Consider the following 20,787-nt stretch of genomic DNA (forward strand, 5'->3'; position numbering starts at 1 on the left):
CTTCTGTTTCAGTGACCATAATAAGCATGCAGGGGATGATATGAATCTGCTGTTTCCTGTTCCTTCGTTTTTCCCAGTTCTGTATTTTGTGATGATAGTGTCACCACACTAGAGCATTTTAAGAGAACCAGCCAACTCTCAAGTACAGAGAGGTACATAAGTAGAGCTTATATACCATGGAATGCTAAAAGCCATGCATGCAGGAACTAATTTTTGTTATACCTGATGACATGGATGACCATCACAGACATAATGGTGGGCCATAAGTCAGACAAAGAATATACAGTGTGTGCTTCCACTGGTGTAAAGTTTAAAATCAGGAAAAATTAATCTGGTGGTAAATATTAGAATAGTGGTTACCTTTAGAGGAAGGTTAACTAGGAAAAGGCATTAAGGAGTCCATTTTGTGAGCTGCAAATGCCCTGCATCTTGATCTGGGTCATGATTATGGGGTATAATATATTTTTAGAAAATCATGAAGTTTTATCTTTGTGCTCTTGATTTAAGTTACACCTCAATAAAAAGGTGGGAAAACAATGCCTATATCCATAAATTTTGATTTCTTAGTCTGGAGTGGGACCTCAAACAGAGATAATTTTTTGAATGTCTTCCAGATAATTCTATATGCAGCCAAGGTCAAGTGGTTGTAGCACTTCCTAGCATGTGTGAGGCACTAGGTTCAATCCTCAGCATCACCTAAAAATAATAAATAAAATAAAGGTATTGTGTCCATCTACAACTAAAAATAAATAAAACAAACAATAAAAAGTGCCTTGCCTGATTAGACTGAACTGAGCCTGCCTGTGGTCAAGCAGGGAAGTGGTGAACTACTTTGGAAGAGAAAGCCAGCACTACTAGATTGGTCCCCTTCCCTTCCTATGAACAGTTTTCCTTGTCCTCCCCTGGGGCCAGTGACAGGCCCAAGAGGGCTTTCAAATGGGTCAGAATGGAACTTTAAAACTGCACTGCATTTTAACCTCAAACTGACTTTTTATTCTGTTTCCCAACCACATGGTCTTCATAGCTTTAAAGGGTTATACCATACCAGGGTTTCCAAACTTTTGACTACACTTCTTCAGAAGATTATGATCAGTTTAGTGTAGCAATTCTCCATTATTTAAAAAAAATAATATCAGGACCTCTTTTTACTCATGAAAAGTAAGAGCCTCAAAGAGCTTTTTGTGTATTGGTTATGAGCTCATCCCACAGGCTGTCTAGAAATTTTAATTTAGAAATTAAAATAGAAATTTTTTATACATAATAGTTTTGTCATAAAATTAATGTTGCTGATCATCTTTCCACATATGAAATGATTTCTGTTACATAAACATTTAACCCAAATCATTATTGTAGTAATAAACTGAATCCAGAAAGACAATGAGATTTAACATCAGTATATTTTTTGTGAAAATTAACTGTAGTTTCCAAAATGAAAAAAAAAAATTAGCAAGATGGGTAGAACTTTTTTGCAAATCTTTAATCTCTGCCTTAATGAAAGACAACTGGGCTCTCATATCTGCTTCTGCATTCAAATCTGTTACACACATTACAAAGCCTCTGGAAAAACTCCACTGCATACTCATGAGAGAATGAGAATGAAAAAAAAGCAACATCTTAGTATTATTTTGTAAGTGGTTTTGATCTTGCAGGCTCCCTGAGATAGGATCTTCCTACCCTAGACTTTGAGAACCAAAGTGTGTGTATGTATGAGAGAATTAGAGTAGAATATATCAGAGTGCATTGCACTTGGTATGTGTAAATAATTTGATTTGACACCTCCCATGGACACTTCAGACCCTTTCTGGTTCCTCCTCCAGCTACTGATGCCCTGAGCAATTTTGTGTATGTTTTGACCAGATCCATGCAGTTCCCTCTTTTAGTCTACCCTGAAAGGGAGAGATTAACATTGTATAGGACCACCTAGAGCCTGACATGGGACAGACATCTGTAGATACACATCCCCCTGTCATCTCCCAAGGAGACTGTTCTGAGCTCCTTTCCATGAGCTGCTTAAAATCTCTCAGCCTGAGCTGGGGTTGCCATGGCATTGGTGAGCTCATCCCACAGGCTGTCTCTGCTCTGTTTTTCTCCCTCTGCTACTCACTTTTCCTTCCTACAGTTGCTTTCCCATTGAACTGCCTACACACAGCCTTTCACAGCCTTTGAACCTCAGCTGTTTTTATTTTCTAAAGATTATGCATCAGATATAGGGCCAGGATGCATAATGAATTTCCATGCTGCATGTCATAATTTAAGAGAGAAGTTTGAAAGATACTGTTTTGGAATGAGCCTAAATAATAACAATAGTCTAAACAGAAAATGTCAGTAGTATAGAAATGTTCTGAATATTAACATAACCGCCTCCAGTGATTAAACTCCTCCTAGGAAGAATTTAAAGTCTCTGTATGAAATCACCTAAATGTAAAGCGAGAAAATTAAACTCCAAAATCTTGCCCTCGCTAGTTTCTTGATCTGCTCTATTTGGTCCAAAATGTCTTAATTGGATACCTGTGTTTCCTCAAGAAACTGCCATGTATAGGGGTCCTTAGAGTGGGTATCACTCTTTAAACAAATTGACCCAACCTAAATTTTTTGGGTGTTCCACTTTTTCAATCAGTAGGACATAAATAATGTCATATTAACAGCCTAAAACCCACAGAACTTAGGAGATCTAGATAAATCAATACCTATAGCAATTATCCCAGAAAACAGCATATTGTATGGTATAGATCCCCCAGCCAGTAACCTTAGTACAGACTGGATGGAATGTGGGTAAGGGAAGGTGGAAAAAGGAAGAGGAAAGAGATTCTTCTTGATTTGTCTCACCAGGACAAAGGTCAGTCTGTAGCAGTTATCACAGTTGTCAGACACTCTGTTTAACTCAATCAGATTAACTGTAGCACCTACTTTGGAGGCAAGAGAAAATTTGCTTATCCCACCTTCTTTAATCAGGATAGGTTAAGTCAGGTGGTGGTAACATATAACCCTACAACTTCAGTTAACTTTTCTTTTTTTTTTAATTTTAAAGTTGATTTTATTTTTTTAATTGGTTGTTCACAACATTACAAAGCTCTTGACATATCATATTTCATACATTAGATTGAAGTGGGTTATGAACTCCCAATTTTACCCCAAATGCAGATTGCAGAATCACGTCGGTTACACATCCACAATTTTACATAATGCCCAATTAGTAATTGTTGTATTCTGCTACCTTTCCTATCCCCTACTATCCCCCCTCCCCTCCCCTCCCATCTTCTCTCTCTACCCCATCTACTGTAATTCATTTCTCTCCTTGTTTATTTTCCCATTCCCCTCACAACCTCTTATATGTAATTTTGTATAGCAATGAGGGTCTCCCTTCATTTCCATGCAATTTCCCTTTTCTCTCCCTTTCCCTCCCATCTCATGTCTCTGTTTAATGTTAATCTTTTCTTCCTGCTCTTCCTCCCTGCTCTGTTCATAGTTGTTCTCATTATATCAAAGAAGACATTTGGTATTTGTTTTTTAGGGATTGACTAGCTTCACTAAGCATAATCTGCTCTAGTGCCATCCATTTCCCTGCATTTTCAATGATTTTGTCATCTTTTATTGCTGCATAGTACTCCATTGTGTATAGATGCCACATTTTTTTTTTATCCATTCTTCTATTGAAGGGCATCTGGGTTGGTTCCACAGTCTAGCTATTGTGAATTGTGCTGCTATGAACATCGATGTGGCAGCATCCCTGTAGCATGCTCTTTTAAGGTCTTCAGGGAATAGTCCGAGAAGGGCAATAGCAGGGTCAAATGGTGGTTCCATTCCCAGCTTTCCCAGGAATCTCCATACTGCTTTCCAAATTGGCCGCACCAATTTGCAGTCCCACCAGCAATGTACAAGTGTACCCTTTTCTCCACATCCTCGCCAGCACTTGTTGTTGTTTGACTTCATAGTGGCTGCCAATCTTACTGGAGTGAGATGGTATCTTAGGGTGGTTTTGATTTGCATTTCTCTGACTGCTAGAGATGGTGAGCATTTTTTCATGTACTTGTTGATTGATTGTATATCCTCCTCTGAGAAGTGTCTGTTCAGGTCCTTGGCCCATTTGTTGATTGGATTATTTGTTATCTTCTTATCTAATTTTTTGAGTTCTTTGTATCCTCTGGATATTAGGGCTCTATCTGAAGTGTGAGGAGTAAAAATTTGTTCCCAGGATGTAGGCTCCCTATTTACCTCTCTTATTGTTTCTCTTGCTGAGAAAAAAACTTTTTAGTTTAAGTAAGTCCCATTTGTTGATTCTTGTTATTAACTCTTGTGCTATGGGTGTCCTATTAAGGAATTTGGAGCCCGACCCCACAATATGTAGATCGGAGCCAACTTTTTCTTCTATCAGATGCAGAGTCTCTGATTAGATATCAAGCTCCTTGATCCATTTTGAGTTAACTTCTGTGCATGGTGAGAGAAAGGGATTCAGTTTCATTTCGTTGCATATGGATTTCCAGTTTTCCCAACACCATTTGGTGAAGATGCTATCCTTCCTCCATAGCATGCTTTTAGTCCCTTTATCAAATATAAGATAGTTGTAACTTTGTGGATTAGTCTCTGTGTCCTCTATTCTATACCATTGGTCCTCTATAGGTTTAATGCAATGCCAATCAAAATCCCAACGGCATTTCAGTTAACTTTTCAAAGAATAACACTTAGAGATAGCCACTAAAGATGAATGGGGCCACGTAGACTAGGACAGTGGATGTCTCAACTGCCTTATAGACTCATAACTGAAGACCAAGTGTCCTCTGCCCTATGCCTTGTTACCAAGTGAGCCTCAAGAGTGCCAGAGATGCGATGGCAACCTCTGTTAACAAAGGAGTCTCGGAGTTGGAAATGATGGCCTTATAAAGAATAAAATTATGGTTCTTTAACAAATACATTTATAATCCAAGTTTTATATGTACTTGATACATGAGAAGTTATTATTCAATAGTTCCACACCAGCCTTGGGCTATTTCTGCAAACTTAGCATTCCTGAACTTTGCTTGTATAGATTGCAGTCACAGGGGAACCATATGTCCAAGGCTGGAAGATGCCAGCCAAAGTCAAGGTGACTCAGATGTCACTCAGGTGTACCATTGACCAAATGATCTCCTTGTGTTATTAAAGTCTGTTTATGTGGCCCTAGCATATCATAGGCCTCTCTGTCAGCCTGTGTCAGCTGATATGGCTGTCCCAAGAGTCCCATCTCTCCATGTGACACTTTATCTTCTGATGCAACCTCCTTTGACTGTTCTCAGTGAAATCACCACGAGTCAGCATGTCCTTGGGAAAGCTCAATCAAGGACATAAGTGTCTGTCAAGATGTAAGTGTCTGTCCACCTCAGTACTAATGGAGCCAGATTTTCAAATACTACATAAACCTGAAACCAAAATTATGCCTTCTCCCCTAAATCTAGACCTAGAGATTGAGGTGAGGAGTTCTGGGCCTGTAGACCTGGAGACATGGCCACTCAGCTGCTTGCTCTGGATCCTGGGAGGTCAGGTGGAGAGCAGACCACTCCTGTGCAGTCACCTGCGCGGGCCACTCTGGGTAAGCACACTCCTGCCAGGGTGGAAAGAGTGGGGGAAAGAAAATGCCAGAGGAGGCTTTCCCACTGCATCTCTATGAAGGCAGAAGTAGCTCAGTCACAGAGACAGAAACAGGAGGAGAAAAGCAATGGCTCCCTACACTAGCCACTGGGGTTGGTCTCCATTTGCCCCAATTAAACAGTACAATAAACATCTGTGTGGGTGAGTTTGTGAAATGGGGTCCTTAGGTTAGGTTCCTTATGTCAGGATTATCCCAGGATCAATAAGCTTGAAGATTTCTAAGATACCTAATATATGATACTGGACAGATCTCCCAAAAGCTTCCTCTCTACACCCTCCCTGTACCTCACCAACATTGGGAGTGACCCTCATACCAGGGCTGCCTTGGTTCTTAGATTCAAAGTATATGAAATGTCACAGTGTTCCATTTTTCCGAACCTAACTAAATAACTTTGATTCCCCACTGTCCATTGTTTACAAGGATTCCAGAATCATGTTATTGTGGGGCTTCCTCACCCTCCTTTGGGTTGTTTATGCTCTTTCAGTCAAAGTAGATGAGGCATGCAGGAGCCCAGACTAGAGAACCCTGTCCCTTGCAGCAGGACAGTGAGGAGACCTCAGTTTCTTTTGGACATGCAAAGAGGGAAGGGGGAAAAGTGTGTAGAGCATTTATAAAGTATGTTTAAAAGGGGAACACACTCTTTTTATATCCTAATTCCTACTGCCTGGCATGTGGGTTTAATGGCAAATTGCAGGCATCCTCTTGGACTATGGAGTGTCCTAAGGAAAGAAACCATGCAGTAGCAGAGCAAAAAGAGAGATCTTGAATCCTGTCATCATACCATGACAAGCTATCCCTGGACTTGGACATGAGAGAAATTTGCTTCTATCTTGGTTCAGCTATTGTTATTTGGGGTTATCCTCTCAGAGCCAAATCCAAGGCTAACTAGACAGGCCCCTTCATCAGGCACAAAGATTGATAATTGCAAGGAGGGGGCCCACATGTCTATTCTCCACTTTGAAGTGGCCAGGAACCACCCAAAGCTGTGCAAATGCAGGTTCCCAAGTCTAGTAAGTCTGGAAGGCCCCGCGACCTGCATTTTCAACAGCATCCCCAGAGACAGATGGGGGTAGGACATGGACCACATGTTGAGAGATAGTGGGTCTCCAAACCCAAAAGCCTGGGTAGAGATATCTCTGGGCTATGGAGTCTCTTTCTCTGCACAAAAGCTATTCACTGGCCCCTCCAGCCCACCTCTCCCCAGACGTATACACACACTGCCACTCCTTGCCCCCACAAAGAAAAACTTCACAGTGGGAAGGAAAGTCACCCATATTTCTTTTATTTAAGAGAGAATTTTTTAATAATTATTTTTTAGTTTTTGGTGGACACAACATCTTTATTTTTATGTGGTGCTGAAGATCAAACCCAGAGACCCGTGCATGCCAGGCAAGGGTGCTACCACTTGAGCCACATCCCCAGCCCGTAGACACCCATATTTCATCTTTGATGAATCTTTAGCAGCAAAAACTGAGCAAAATACTGTGAAGTGGCTCAGTTATTACTGCCCATCTCACTTTTGCTAATAAAATAAGTAGAGGAATTGTATGTAATTTTAATTTGTAAATTTGAATACTAATAAGGTTCAACATATTTATTCAAGTAGTGAATAAATATTTGTAGAAATGGCCAACCTCCAAGGAGCAAAGTGAAGAGTTTGGTTTTGGCATCCATCAGTTCTAAGTTTAAATTCCAGCTCCATCCACTGTATGACCTTTGGTAGGGTACTCTGCCTTTCTGAGCTTCAGTTTCTTCATCTGTAAAACAACACTTAGGTACCGGCTACTAAGAACCATGAAATAAATAAGAGGGTTAATACAGTGCTGGCCCACAGCTGGCCCTTAAGTAATGGCGATCATTGCTATGTCCCCAGCTTTTCCTCCTGCCACTGCCCTGGACCCCATGCTTCATCTCCATCAATTCTTGCCCACCATTGTATCAATGTCCAGGCCGCCCTAATGAATTGCCTCGAGCTGAGTGGCTTACAACAGCAGCAATGCATTCTCTTGCAGTTCTGAAAGTCAGAAGTCTGAGAAGCTTCAGATACATCAAGGTGTGAGCAGGGCTGAGTGCCCTCCAGCGACTCAGGGGAGAACCCTGGCCTTACCCAACTTTTTTCTGGCTGCTGCACTCATCACCCCAGTGTGGTCTTCTTCTCAGAGCATATCAAATTTCCCTGGGCCTCTCTCCTGTGAGGACACTTCTTGTTGGATTTAGGGCCCACCTGGGTAAACCAGGCTAATTTCCTTCTGATGAGATTCTTAACATATTTTTTTCAGGGGGTGGGGGGTGTTACTGGGGATTGAACCCAGGGGCACTCAACCACTCAGCCTCATCGCAGCCCTATTTTTAATTTTAGTTTTTAGAGACAGAGTCTCACTGAGTTGCTTAGCGCCTCACCTTTGCTGACGTGGCTTTGGACTCGTGACCCTCATGTCTCAGCCTCCCAAACTGCTGGGATTACAGGTGTGCACCACCGTGCCTTAACATAATTCTTAACATAATTACCTCTTCCGTGTAATTGAAACATTTAGGAATTAGGATCTTGCTTCTGCCTTCCTCCTCTCCCACCTCTTCGCCCTCCCTGTGGACCTCAATTCCTTCAGAATAGCTTTTTCTGTTTCTCCAGAGTGATTCCAATCCCTGTCTCACAGGCAGCTCCTTCTCTCTCTGTGGAGACTCTCACAAGTGTCATTTCACATGGACCCATTTGTGTAAAAAGCTGCACCAGGCCAGGGACCCTGTCTGGCCTGTCCTTATCCCCAAGCCTGGCTCAATATCAGTACACAGGAGAGCTCTCGAGACATACCGTGGGAGGAACAAATAGTCCAAGTGGAGAAGGAAGTAAAGAGCAGGTAGCTGCCTTCCCCCCAAAGCACTGGGCTGCTGGGCCCTGGCTCAAAAAGGTGGGACAACAGATGGACGGACAGTGGTCTTGACATTGTTTGGATGCCTTATCTCTGATGTTTAATGCCTGAACTGTTCTTCCACTTCTCTTCGAGAGAACTTTAAGGAAGAACCCAAGAGAAGAGAAACCACAGGCCTGTTCAGTCAGAGGGGACACGGAATGAAATAGTGGCATACCCACTAAGTCAACTTTCCAAACGTGCCGCTGAGCTACCAGGACAGGCCAGCAAGTAGATGGGCTTTCAGAACAGTCCCTTCCACAGGGAGAGAAGAAAAATCCCTCCCAATCTTGCAGTGCATGATTTTCAGGCACAGTCAGCCAGTGTCTAGGACTTCTGTGTGGCCTCGTAGGTAGGAAGTGTCTTTCCTCTCTCTGCCTGTTCCCCACCCCATGCTCCTCTGTCACCCCTGCTTGGCTGGACTAACTCCCCACCGGGCCCTTTCCAACTTTGCCCCTCTATGTAGGAAACAGCATGCATGGTCAAGACGCTGAGCTTTGGATCAGAGCAGATCTGGACATCATTTCTCAAGTTCCTGCTTCACCTCCTCCTTGGCAGGTGAGGACTTGGAAGACAGTTCACCCCTAAACCTCTGTCTTCTCATCCATTAGGTGGAGGAAGTTACCTTTCTCAATTATCCCAAGGATTGACTCAGGTTCTGGTGGGAGAAACCTCAAGAATTTCCAGAGCCTGACCCTGGTTATCATTGCTGATCCCTGTACCTTTCCTGCTCCCCAGCACCCCAGAAGGACTCAGCACTCAGAGTGATCTGCACACACTGCTCCAAAAGCATCCTTGGCTATTTTATTTGCCTTCACAGAGACATGTCTGATTGATCTTGGGTCCCCAGTGCCTATGGTTGTTTATATATAAAGCGGGGGAAAAATCAGAGGTTCTATTTGGAATCATCAGACGTGTTATGGTTAAATTGTTTCAAAGGTGCCATAAAAGAGGTGTAAACTGTTTTTCACATTTTTAGGAAACAAATGGTTTAAGGACCTAAATATTTAGAATTATCCACATGGAAATCCTGTCATAATAATAAATGACTAGAAAGCCATTAGTATTTGCCTTCGACTTTCAAATTTTGATGAGTCCTTTAAGCTTTTTTTCCCTAAAATTACTCAAGTTTATGAAACTAGTCTGATCGTGATTTCACAGCAAATTTTCCCTCTTCATCTAACATGAAGATTAAATTTGAAGTGTTTAAAAGATAGATGAACCGATACAGGACAAAATGGTAATTAGAAATGATAGCCATTGTCCATGAAGGCACACAAATTAAGGGATTGTCACCCAGGACAGCGATTCTATCAGTGATGAATCTGGCATTTCACTTGACTACCTATCCAGTACAATTATGGGAGAGTACCCAAGTTGACCCAGTGAACAGACAGCTTGGGCCATTCGTCTCTGGCAGTATGGCAGAGAGAGATGACCTTTACTTAACCTTGAGAATAACTCTACCCCTTCTCCTGGCCAAAATAAGGAAAATATGCCAATGCCTATTGACAATCCATTTGCAGAAGTTAGTGAATGTTTGCTCTAAGTCAATGATATCTTTGCCTTTTTGAACTTTCTTTTACAAAATAAAGGTCTTCCATAGGCCACCTTGGACACTGGACAGGACCACACACCAAGGATGGATGCATGACAAATTTATAAGTAACTTTTATCTGTTTTTTTGTTTTGTTTTGTTTTTGGTTTTCTTACTCAAACAGTCATCTAAATGAACATAGAGAGATACCAAGTTGCCTCTGCCACTTTCTTGCTGGATAACAATCTACTTTCATTCCTTCAGGTATTTAGAAAATGTTGATTGTTGTCAGCAGTCCAACAGATAAATGGTTCCAAAACAAATCCTAAATCAACCACTGCTTCTAGATTTAACCCCTTCCCTCCCAAAGAGGCCCGTGGAATGATTTGTGCAAAGATCTGAAGTAAACAATATTGGATCCGATGTCCAACCCTTCAAAGAAAAGGGTTTCAGGGAAGTTAAATCCCCAAACTTGCCCTCCTTTTCACCCCCCTCAGTCCGTCCTTATCAGGACTTTCTTGTCACTGACAGGATTAGTGGTCATCACTTCAACAACTAAATCAGAATTTTCATGTTGGGTTAATCGTGACAATGTCATGAGTCAAATAGCTTATGTGATTGAAAGGCACGGACGAAATCCATCAACCACACACGCTGTGGGCAATAGACTACACCAGAAATGTTCTTGATTAAAAGTTGGCCAGATATTGGCAAAGTTTATTACATGATGAGAGAATTTTAAATCTACATAAAAATGAATATGGAATAGTAACTGATGACTGATTTTTAAGATACTTTCATTGTTCATTTATAAGATTCATTTATTTTAACTAAAAAAAAATTATTGTAGATCATTTTAAAACCACAGAGAATAAACAAAAAAATGCCTAATATCACCCCTAAGCCATCACCCAAAGACAATTGCTCTTAAAAGTCTGATATAAAACCTTCTAAGTTTGTGTGTTTATTTGTGTGTAAGTAGTTAACAAGTAATGATATCATACTGTAAATACAATTAAGTGTGCCTCATTTTTTAGACATTATATTGTGCCATTATATACTTAATAAGGGTATAATATTGCTTCCTATGGATGTGCTGTAATTTATTTCACAAAGTCCTTCTTATTAGACTTCAAGGATGAGTTTAAATTTTCATTTTTACAAATGTCATAATGAAAAATATTCTCATATAAAAGTCTCTGTCTTTATTTCTTATGATATTCTGAAGAAAGATATTCTTAGAGACATAAAGAGATAAAATTCGGGCTGGAGTTGTGGCTCAGTGGTAGAGCATTTGCCTAGCATGTGAGAGACACTGGGTTCAATCCCCAACACCACGTTTTTTAAAAACTGAATAAACAAAATAAAGGTATTGTGTCCATCTACAACTAGAAATATTTTTAAAAGAATATAAATTTCATAAAAGCTCTTGCTGAGATTGTTACCTCAGTTTTACATTCCTATCAGCAAACTAACCATTTACTTGTCAACATAGAGTGCTGATAACCCACTTATTTATTTTAATATGCATTTTATGCTTGTCATGCTTCAATTATTCAAGAAAGCGATAGTGAGTCTTCCACATCATTTTCAGAATAATGAAATAAGTGCAGAGAAATGACAGACCATGGGTAGATGACAGCCTGTGATTACTTAGGAATTTGCTTAAGACTTATTTAAGTAGCCAACTTATAGGAGGTGCTTTTTCTGACAGCCCAGGAGACAGAAATCAGGTTTCTTCACACATGCCACCTCTCAAGATGTACTTTCTGCTCTCTGAAACCTGAAGTCCTCAGGCCCGACACAGGCTGCACCTGGACTGCGCTCACAGCTCTGTGGCTCACCACCAATGCTGCCTCTGTAATATGTCAAGCAGAAAGTGAGTCTTGCCTCAGCTCAGGGTCTTAATTGGATCTGTGAGTCATTTTCTCCTCAGGCACCCCAGCTTTTGAATGAGATCACCCCACCTTGATGCCCCTGCCATCTTGAGTGCTACAAGTCTGCCCAAAAGGATGAACCACTAAGTCACACTCAGGAATGAGGGAAGAGGAAATGTTGTTACAGTGACTGGAGAGGCTGAGGCAGGAGGATCACATGTTCAAGGCTAGCCTCAGCAACTTAGCAAGACTCTCAGCAACTTAGCAAGACTCTCTCAAAATTAAAAATAAAAAAAGGTCTGGGAATGTTACTCATTAGTAATTAAGGAAAAAAAGAAGAAGAAGAAAGAAGGAAAGAAAAAAGAAAAAGACACAACAATCTCTCATGCCACTCAGAGCAAGGAGGCTGCTGGGCATCAGAAATTCAAAGGAACCAAGAATGAGCTAACAGAACTCCTGTCTGCTTATCTTTCCTCCTCTGACCACATCTGTTTCATTTCATCTCTGCAGACCAGTTACTCTACTCCCTAAGGCCAAATTCTCTCCATCCCCAGCTCCTCAGTGCTTCAGTTATAGGCTCAGTCAGTGACCAGAATGGCTTTGCTTATGAACTGAGTGATGATCTCCAGAGAAGAGAGAACTATTGGGTATATGCTCTAAAAAAGTTCTGCAGCAGGACAAATGAAAGCATTAATAAGAATTCTTCACAGGCTGATGCCAAAATTACAGGTGAATCTCTTTCTTTTCTGGAGAAGTTGCCAGAATAAAAAAACCTATTATGAGGTTGGATGTCACAGCCAATCTACATAAATCATAGTACTTCTTTGACTAATAAGAAACAATGTTTTCTTTTATTTGGACTTGAATTTTGAAGAGATGGTACACCAAATAACAACTAGGTCAGGGGATAATAAAGAAAAGGCACGGTCCCTGTCCCTGGGGTCTTCACTATTTAGAAGCTATTTGGAAATTTTTTTATGTTACTTTTACTATACCTGCTGTGTTTTAGATAATTATCTCCCAAGGATCCATGTATTATCTCCAACCCTTGGAGCTATTGGGAGATGGTGGAAGTTTCAGGGGGTGGGACATAGTAGAAGGAAGTTAGGTGGCTGTGGGTGTGCCCTTGAAAGGGACACTGGAACCCTAGCTCCTCCTGTTCCTCTCTCTGTGTCCCAGTTGCCGTGGGGTAGTAGCTTGCTTCAGCACTTACTCTCCATCACGATGTCCTGCCTTGCCACAGGTCTAAAGGAAATGGGGTCAAGAGAGCATGGACCAAACCCTCTGAAATGATGAGCTGAAATAAACTTTTCCTCCTAATAAGTTGATTTTCTCAAGTATTTGATTACAGGAACCGTGTTAGACAGCTTTTGCCACTGTGACAAAATACCTGAGAAAATCAACTTACAGGAGGGAAGATTTATTTAATGCTGTCTCCTGGTCACATTTTGAATGTTTTGTTGACTGCATAAGACAAAGACGGAAAAGACTGCTGAGATGGCTGAGGTGACAATGATGGCTGATGAGGTGATGAGCTAGGTGGAGGTCAGATTATACCGACAGTATTTTGGTAACTGAAATAACTGACAGCAGAGAAACTGTCAGGATGGGATGAGCTTTGTGGCCTTCTTTTGTGTGCAGAAAAATAATCGTGTCATTTTCAAGGTCAATTTTCTTAAAAAAAAAAGTTGCTTGAAGAGTGGGAAGAAGGAGGGAGGGAAATGGTTTCAGCATTTCATTTAAAAAAGGGCTGGCCCTGGAGGCATTTGCTCTTATGCAGAATTCAAGAATTAGAAGAGGAACACACATAGAAAATCCAGTATTTAGGCCAGAATGCTTTTCTTTGGCAGAAGGCAAATGAAGAAGTAAACATACACTCACAGGTCCCTCGAGAATACTTTTGTTAAACATCAGCCACTGTTTGCAAGGACAAGCTCCTGCTTATGAATAACAGCATTGCAAATCAGAATAAAATTCAAGAAGCTATCCAACAACCCAAGGCTGAGTGGACAAATCTGGGCTGAGGATATAACTCAGTTGGTAGAGTGCTTGCCTTGCATGTGCAAGGCCCTGGGTTCAATCACCAGCACCAAAAAAAAAAAAAAAGAGTGGAAAAATGAATAACAACATGTGGCATATTCCTGCAATGCATATTATTCAGCCAGATACAGGAACAGTGTACTGATAAATGCTTCAAGTTGTGTGAACCTTCAAAACATCATGCTTATGAAAGAACCAGTGACAAAAGGCTGTAAAGTATATGATTCCATTCACATGAAAGTCAAGAATGAGGATATTTACAAAGACCAAACACACATTCGTGCCTGGCACACATACAGATGGTACATGCCTGTAATTCCAGCTACTCTGGACTCTTGCAAGTTCAAGATGAGCCTTGGCAATTTAGCAGAACTCTGTGTTAAAATAAATAATAAAGCTGAGCACAGTGACGCTCGCCTGTAATCCCAGCAGCTTGGGAGGCTGAGGCAGGAGGATCACAAGTTCAAAGCCAGCCTCAGCCACTTAGCAAAGCCCTAAGCAATTCAGTAAGAGCCTGTCTCTAAGTAAAATATAAAAAAAGGGCTGGGGATGTGGCTCAGTTTAAGTGCCCCAGGATTCAATCCCCAGTACCAAAAAAATATAATAATAAATAAATATTAGAAAGACTGGGGATGTAGCTTGGTGGTAGAGGGTCCCTGAGGTCAAAAGAAAAGAAAAATTTTAAAAAGTAGATTCCTGGCTCTTTGAGGACTGGGGTAGGGACATAGGAGGGCTGATGACTAAATGATAAGGGAGTTCTTTTTGGACATGATGGAATGTTCTACAGCTGATGTGGGGATGGTTTTACACATGACTGTGAAAATCCTAGAGAACAGTAAATTGTACAATTTATATGGTAAATCAGGGAGTATATGAATTCTATCTCAGTACAGTGGCTCTAAAAAATGAATTAATGAATGGGTAAAAACGGAAACGACAACAATAGAAAGCTAAGTCACCCATGTTTAGACCATCCTGAACATCTGCAAAACTAACCCTAAAAATTGAGAAGAACTGGTTGGCCTGGGGGACCTCTTGATAAAGCTCTCCCAGCTGGTGTTGCCTAGTTTTGCCAAGTGAATTTGTATTCATTGTATTACATCTTATGCACCACATGACAGTTTTTAAATGGTATCCCCAAAACATAGGACCCAAAATAATCTTTTTCCCCTTTAAACCCAAGCACATTGGTGATTAGTTGTTCTCTCTCTCTTTCCATTGAATATTTGCCATTTGACAAATGCTGTAACAAGTTTTTTCACAAATCACATTTTGGGACATGTCTATGGTTTATCAAAGCATGAAAAGTATGACCAAATTTGAGAAGCCCATCTGAGCTTGGAAAATATAATTTCTTCTCTACTAATAGCAAATAAGAATGTCAGAAGTTGTGGCAATTTTTAAAGCCAACCAAAATGGTCAGTAAGGAGGATCCAGTAAGTCTTCTGAATGCTAAGAGCTGGGATTGCTGCTGCTCTGGTTGGAGCACCAGACTGTGGCAAAAAAGACGCAAAAGGTGTCATTTGTTTATCATGTACTGTCATTTGCTTATCATGTACTGTTCAAGAGGCTGCTGCTTCTGCATGCTAACAAGTGTCCCAGATTTGGAAAATACGGAGAAACTACAGAAGGAATCAGAACAAAAAGAAGCTGAAGGCACAAATACAGCCCTCCTCCAGCCTGGACCAGGAGCGGGGAAAAGCTCTTGAGGTCTCAGGATCCTCGACTTCCATGGGTAGGCAGCAAACCAAAGGGACCCTTGTTTTCATAGAAAGTCTCCCAAAACAGGGGGACACCCAGTCCTGAGACCAAGAAGCAAAATTCACATGGAAGTCCCATAGGAAGTTTGGTTACTTGGAGGCAAACCTGCCAAATGTTCAGTGTCTTGAAAACACCTTACAGGCAGAGGTGGGGCAGAACCACAGTCCCCTGGTGTGGATTTGGATGTCAGGGATGGACTAGGACAAAGGAGAGCTGCTATTATTATAATTATTATTATTATTATTATTATTATTATTAATGAAAAGTAAACTGATTCCAGACTTTAGGGGGAAATTGGAGAAACAATGTTTTCTTTGAGCCAAAGCTATGTTCATTCAGACTCCACCCAGGGGGGCTGTGGGGATGCCAGGAAACCCCTATGGGGCACATTTCTCCAGGGCTGAGCCGGTCAGTGGTGATGCCTTCCCTGGAAGACCTCTGTGGGGTGTGGCTCGGCAGCTCCATTACTGATCTTCCATTGCGCTGCCTAGAACAGTGTTTGCTCATGTCAGCTCTGAAGGGGAATGGATGTGTGTTTATATTGGGGGAAATTCTGCATTTAGGCATGTTTACACTGAAACCACTTCAAGAGGCTTTTGAGATTTTAGCAAAATAAAATGATTTATACTAAAACTAACCATACACATACCCTGTGACCCAGGAACACTCCTAGATATACTCAGCAGAAATGTGCACAAAAGACATAAAAATGTTCATTGTGTTATTATTCTTAATAGCCAAAAGGCTGGAAGCAATCCAAATGTACGCTAACAATAGAATGGATAAATAAATAGTGATATATTCCTACAACAGAATGCCACAGAACAATGGGTGTCTCTTATGTACAGTGTCAAGTGAAAAAAACAGGCAAAATTGAATACATGCTACATGATTGATACCATTTATATGAAATCAAAATTGGGCAAACTAATTTATAGGATTGCAAGTTAGAATATATAGTTGCTTTGAAGTGGTCTAAATCAGAAAACTATGCTACACGTAAATCAACAATGCCGTCAATAAAATCTGAACAATATAAAAAAAAAGAATTTGGAATAGTGGTTACCTTTGAGGAGAAGAGTAAGGGAAGCAGCTGGTGTTGTGGAAGGTGTGTTATATGAAAATGTAAAAAGAACTTATGATTTGCTTGTTTGTCCGTATCTGTTGTGTTGATAAGAAATATATTTTTAAATAAAAATGTTTAACTGTCTTTTAATGACCTGTGTGGTGACCGTATAGTAGGAAACTGATATACTGTTGTAGAAAGCTATATAAAACCACTGAATTTCCAAGTGAAGTGTTTGATGTACCTGGAGGGCCCAGATTACAATAGCAGGAACCACTACTGCTTGGTATTATTGGTCTCCAAAGCCCATGTCTTAACACCTAACTTAAATTGGGTACTGACCCTAACATATTCTTTAACAACCTCATCTTGAGGAAAAGTCATTTGAGAAATGTGCTTTGAACACAAGACAGAAAGATCTTGTCTAAAGATGGCCTGGGTCTGGGCACCTGGTCTTCCCTGGGTGTTTTACTTTGGAATTGAACTCATTATTCTAAAAGGGACCTCTTTACCTTTGTGTGATGGATGGCTCAGAGGCCATGAGTGCCTGTCTTCAGAAGACAGGATTTGATGAATAAACCCAAGAGAGTCGAAACTAAGAAGTGTCACTTAAGAAACTAAATTCTTTTTCTTTCTTTCTTTTTTTTTCAGAACTTTTTCCTTTGGGTTACTTTTAAATATTTAAATTTTGAACACACACACACACACAAAAAAATTACACTATTTCTTTCATGGCTCTGTGGCTAAAGAAAAAGAATTAGGGGGCTGGGATTGTGGCTCAGCGATAAAGCGCTCTACTAGTATGGGCAGGATCCGGGTTCGATCCTCAGCACCACATAAAAATAAAGGCATTGTGTTGTGCCCATCTACACCTAAACAATAAATATTAAAATAAAGAGAGAGAAGAAAAAGAATTGGATGTTGTTATTATTAAGTGTCTAAGCTTTTTAAAAATAACTTTTTGTGGAGTAATTTATATATTATATATTCATTTATTGACACATACAATTTAAAGATTTTCATAAACTTCTAGAACTGGCCAACAATCAATCACCATAATGCAGTTTTAAAACATGTCCTTTGCCTAACAAAGCTTCTATTTGCTCATCTATAGCTAATCTCACTCCCACTCCCAGGTCTAAGCAACCACTGTTTTGCTTTCTGTTGCTCTAAATTTGCCTTTTGTTGCCTTTGTTGCAGATGGAATCACACTGTCTCATCTATTATGTCTGATTTCTTTCACTTAGCATAATGTTTTCACGTTTTAGCATCTATCAATACTTCATTTCTTTTTGTTGTTGATTAATACCCCATTAGACCACTAATATACTCTAGTCCATCCTTATCCTCAGGGGACACCTTTGAAGACCCTCTAAGTGGATGCCTGAAACCCCAGTTAGTACTGAACACCAAATGCAAGCACTGCCATACCACAATAGTCAACCTGACAACTGAGATGGCCACTAAGTTACTAATGGGCAGGTAGCATATACAGCATGGACACACTGGACAAAGGGATGGTTCATATCAGAGCAGGACAGCATGAGATTTCATCACTCTACTCAGAACAGTACTACTAATAACAATGCATGAAAGCACAATGCTAGAACAGAACTGAAAACTTACAAACTGTTTATTTGTGGAACTTTCCATTTAATATTTTTGGATTATGCTTGACTGCAGGTAGTTAAAACCATGGAACATAAAACCTTTAATGGGGGGATTACTATACCACATTTCACATATCCATTCACCAGCTGATGCATATTTGGATTGTTTCCAGTTTCAGATTATGAATAGAGTTTCTGTGGACATCTGTTTAAATGTCTCTGTGTGGACAAATGTTTTCATTTCTCCTGGGTATATTCCTAGGAGTGGAGCTGCTAGGTTGTATGGTAAATTTTTCTATAACTTTTTTTTTTCAGGACTGGGGATAGAACCCAGGGGCACTTAACCACTGAATCACATTTCCAGTTCTTTTTATTTTTATTTTAAGACAGGGTCTCTAAATTGTCAGGGTCTTGCTGAATTGCTGGGGGTGGCTTTGAACTTGTAGTCCTCCTGTGCAGCCTTTCAAGTTGCTGGGATTGCATGTATTTAACTTTATAATGAATCTGCCATCTGTTTTCCAAGGTGGTTATGCCATTTTATGTGCCCACCAGCAATGTACAAAGGTTCTAGTTGATGCATATCCCTTCCAATATTTACTATTCACCTTTTTAAAATTGTGACCTAGCAATCCCACTACTGAGTATTTACACAAAAGATTTGGAGTCAGTATGTCAAGGTGATATCTGTATTCCCATGTTCAATGTAGAACTTTCACAATAGCCAAGTTATGAAATCAACTAGGTATCCATCAACAGATAGATGAATAAAGACAAGATGTCATATACATAACAGAATAGTATTCAACCTTAAAAAAGAAGGAAATTCTGTCATTTTCAATAACATAGATGGAACCAGAGAACATACGTTATTTGAAATAAGCCAGACACAGAAAGACAAGCACTTTATGTTAAGTTTTATACCAAGGAATCTAAAACAACTGAACAGAAGTCAAGTTTGGAAAAGCAGGGAGACCATGGTCAAAGAATACAATGCCTCACTAAGAATAAGGGTGATCTATTGCACAGCAAGGGAAATGTAATTAATAATAGCATATTGTATATTTCAAATGGCTTATAGGATTCAGATGTTCTCACCATTAAAAATGACAAAAAAAAGGAAAGGAAATAAATAAATAAATAGATTGCATTTTAGATTTGCCAACAATCCTCTTTTAAGGAAGTCAAAACCATTTTCAGTGTTTTAATATCCATTATTTTCATGGTCATCAAAAGTGCATTGATGGGGGCTGGGGTTGTAGCACAGTGGTACAAGGCACTGGGTTCAATTCTCAGCACTGCATATAAATAAATTAAATAAAAACCCATCAACAACTAAAAGAAGTGCCTTGATCTTTCACTAGCAATTCTATAAAAATGAGTCACGCTGCATGATTCAGACTGCAGGAAGTGATAAATCCTCCCTCTGTTGTTTCTGTGAAGGACAATTTTCCTCTTGCTGGGATATAGCATCTTCCTATCACAGAAAAAAACAAACCGCTTTACCAACCAAACAAAAGCCCAGTTGATTGTTCAACACAAAAAAATAGTGGAAATCTCAGTAAATTCTGTAATCAGCACAGCAGGGCTGCACCACAGAAACCAGCAGGAGCAGTGACAGGTGGCCTGTGGTCAGTGCAAGTCAGTCTTGTGAAGGAAGCGGTCCCAGCCAGAGGAGAGGAGGCCAGGAAGAGGGACCTCTTATAAAATAGGGGTTCGGTTCTCAGAAGTGATGCTTTCTGTGACTGGAGTTTTCTCGGTGTGTCAAGGGATGAGTATGAGAGCCCACTGGAGCCTGGCTAAGTTCCTAAAAACTTGATGGAACCTCGAAGAGAATTCTAGACTTCTGCAGGATCCTCTATGGGATTAAGTGTCCTGGGTCTCCTTTCACATTTCCTTTTCACAGGCATTCCCAAATGAAGTAAGCCTAAATCCTGTTACAAGATGCCAGTTCAGCAAGAACGAGGAGTCTTATGACCATGGTCACTTGCTGGCCCCCACGACACCTCTAAGCTCAAACTGATTTTCAAAGGCCTCACAGAAGAGAGTGGCCTTTTTGACATCCTCATTCTTTTCTTCTCAAACTTCTTGGTCCCTGCTCACATCTCCCCAATTCTCAAGTTATTTTCTGTCTAGAGGACACCAAAGCTACAGGTAGACTTACAAAAATGGTTCTCTTGCTTCTACTCCTAGCAACACATCAGCAGAAAGGCCCATGTGTCCACTAACAGCCATAGATAGGACAGGCCAAAGCAGTGTTTTCTAGTATCCATCAAGTGGGAAAGGAGCCAAATATTCATCAACAGGAGAATGAGAGAATGCTGTATATTCACATAGAGCTCCCTCAATCAGTGGATGAGCTATCCACAA

This window comes from Urocitellus parryii, unplaced genomic scaffold, assembly GCF_045843805.1.
Source record: "Urocitellus parryii isolate mUroPar1 unplaced genomic scaffold, mUroPar1.hap1 Scaffold_59, whole genome shotgun sequence".
NCBI lineage: Eukaryota > Metazoa > Chordata > Mammalia > Rodentia > Sciuridae > Urocitellus > Urocitellus parryii.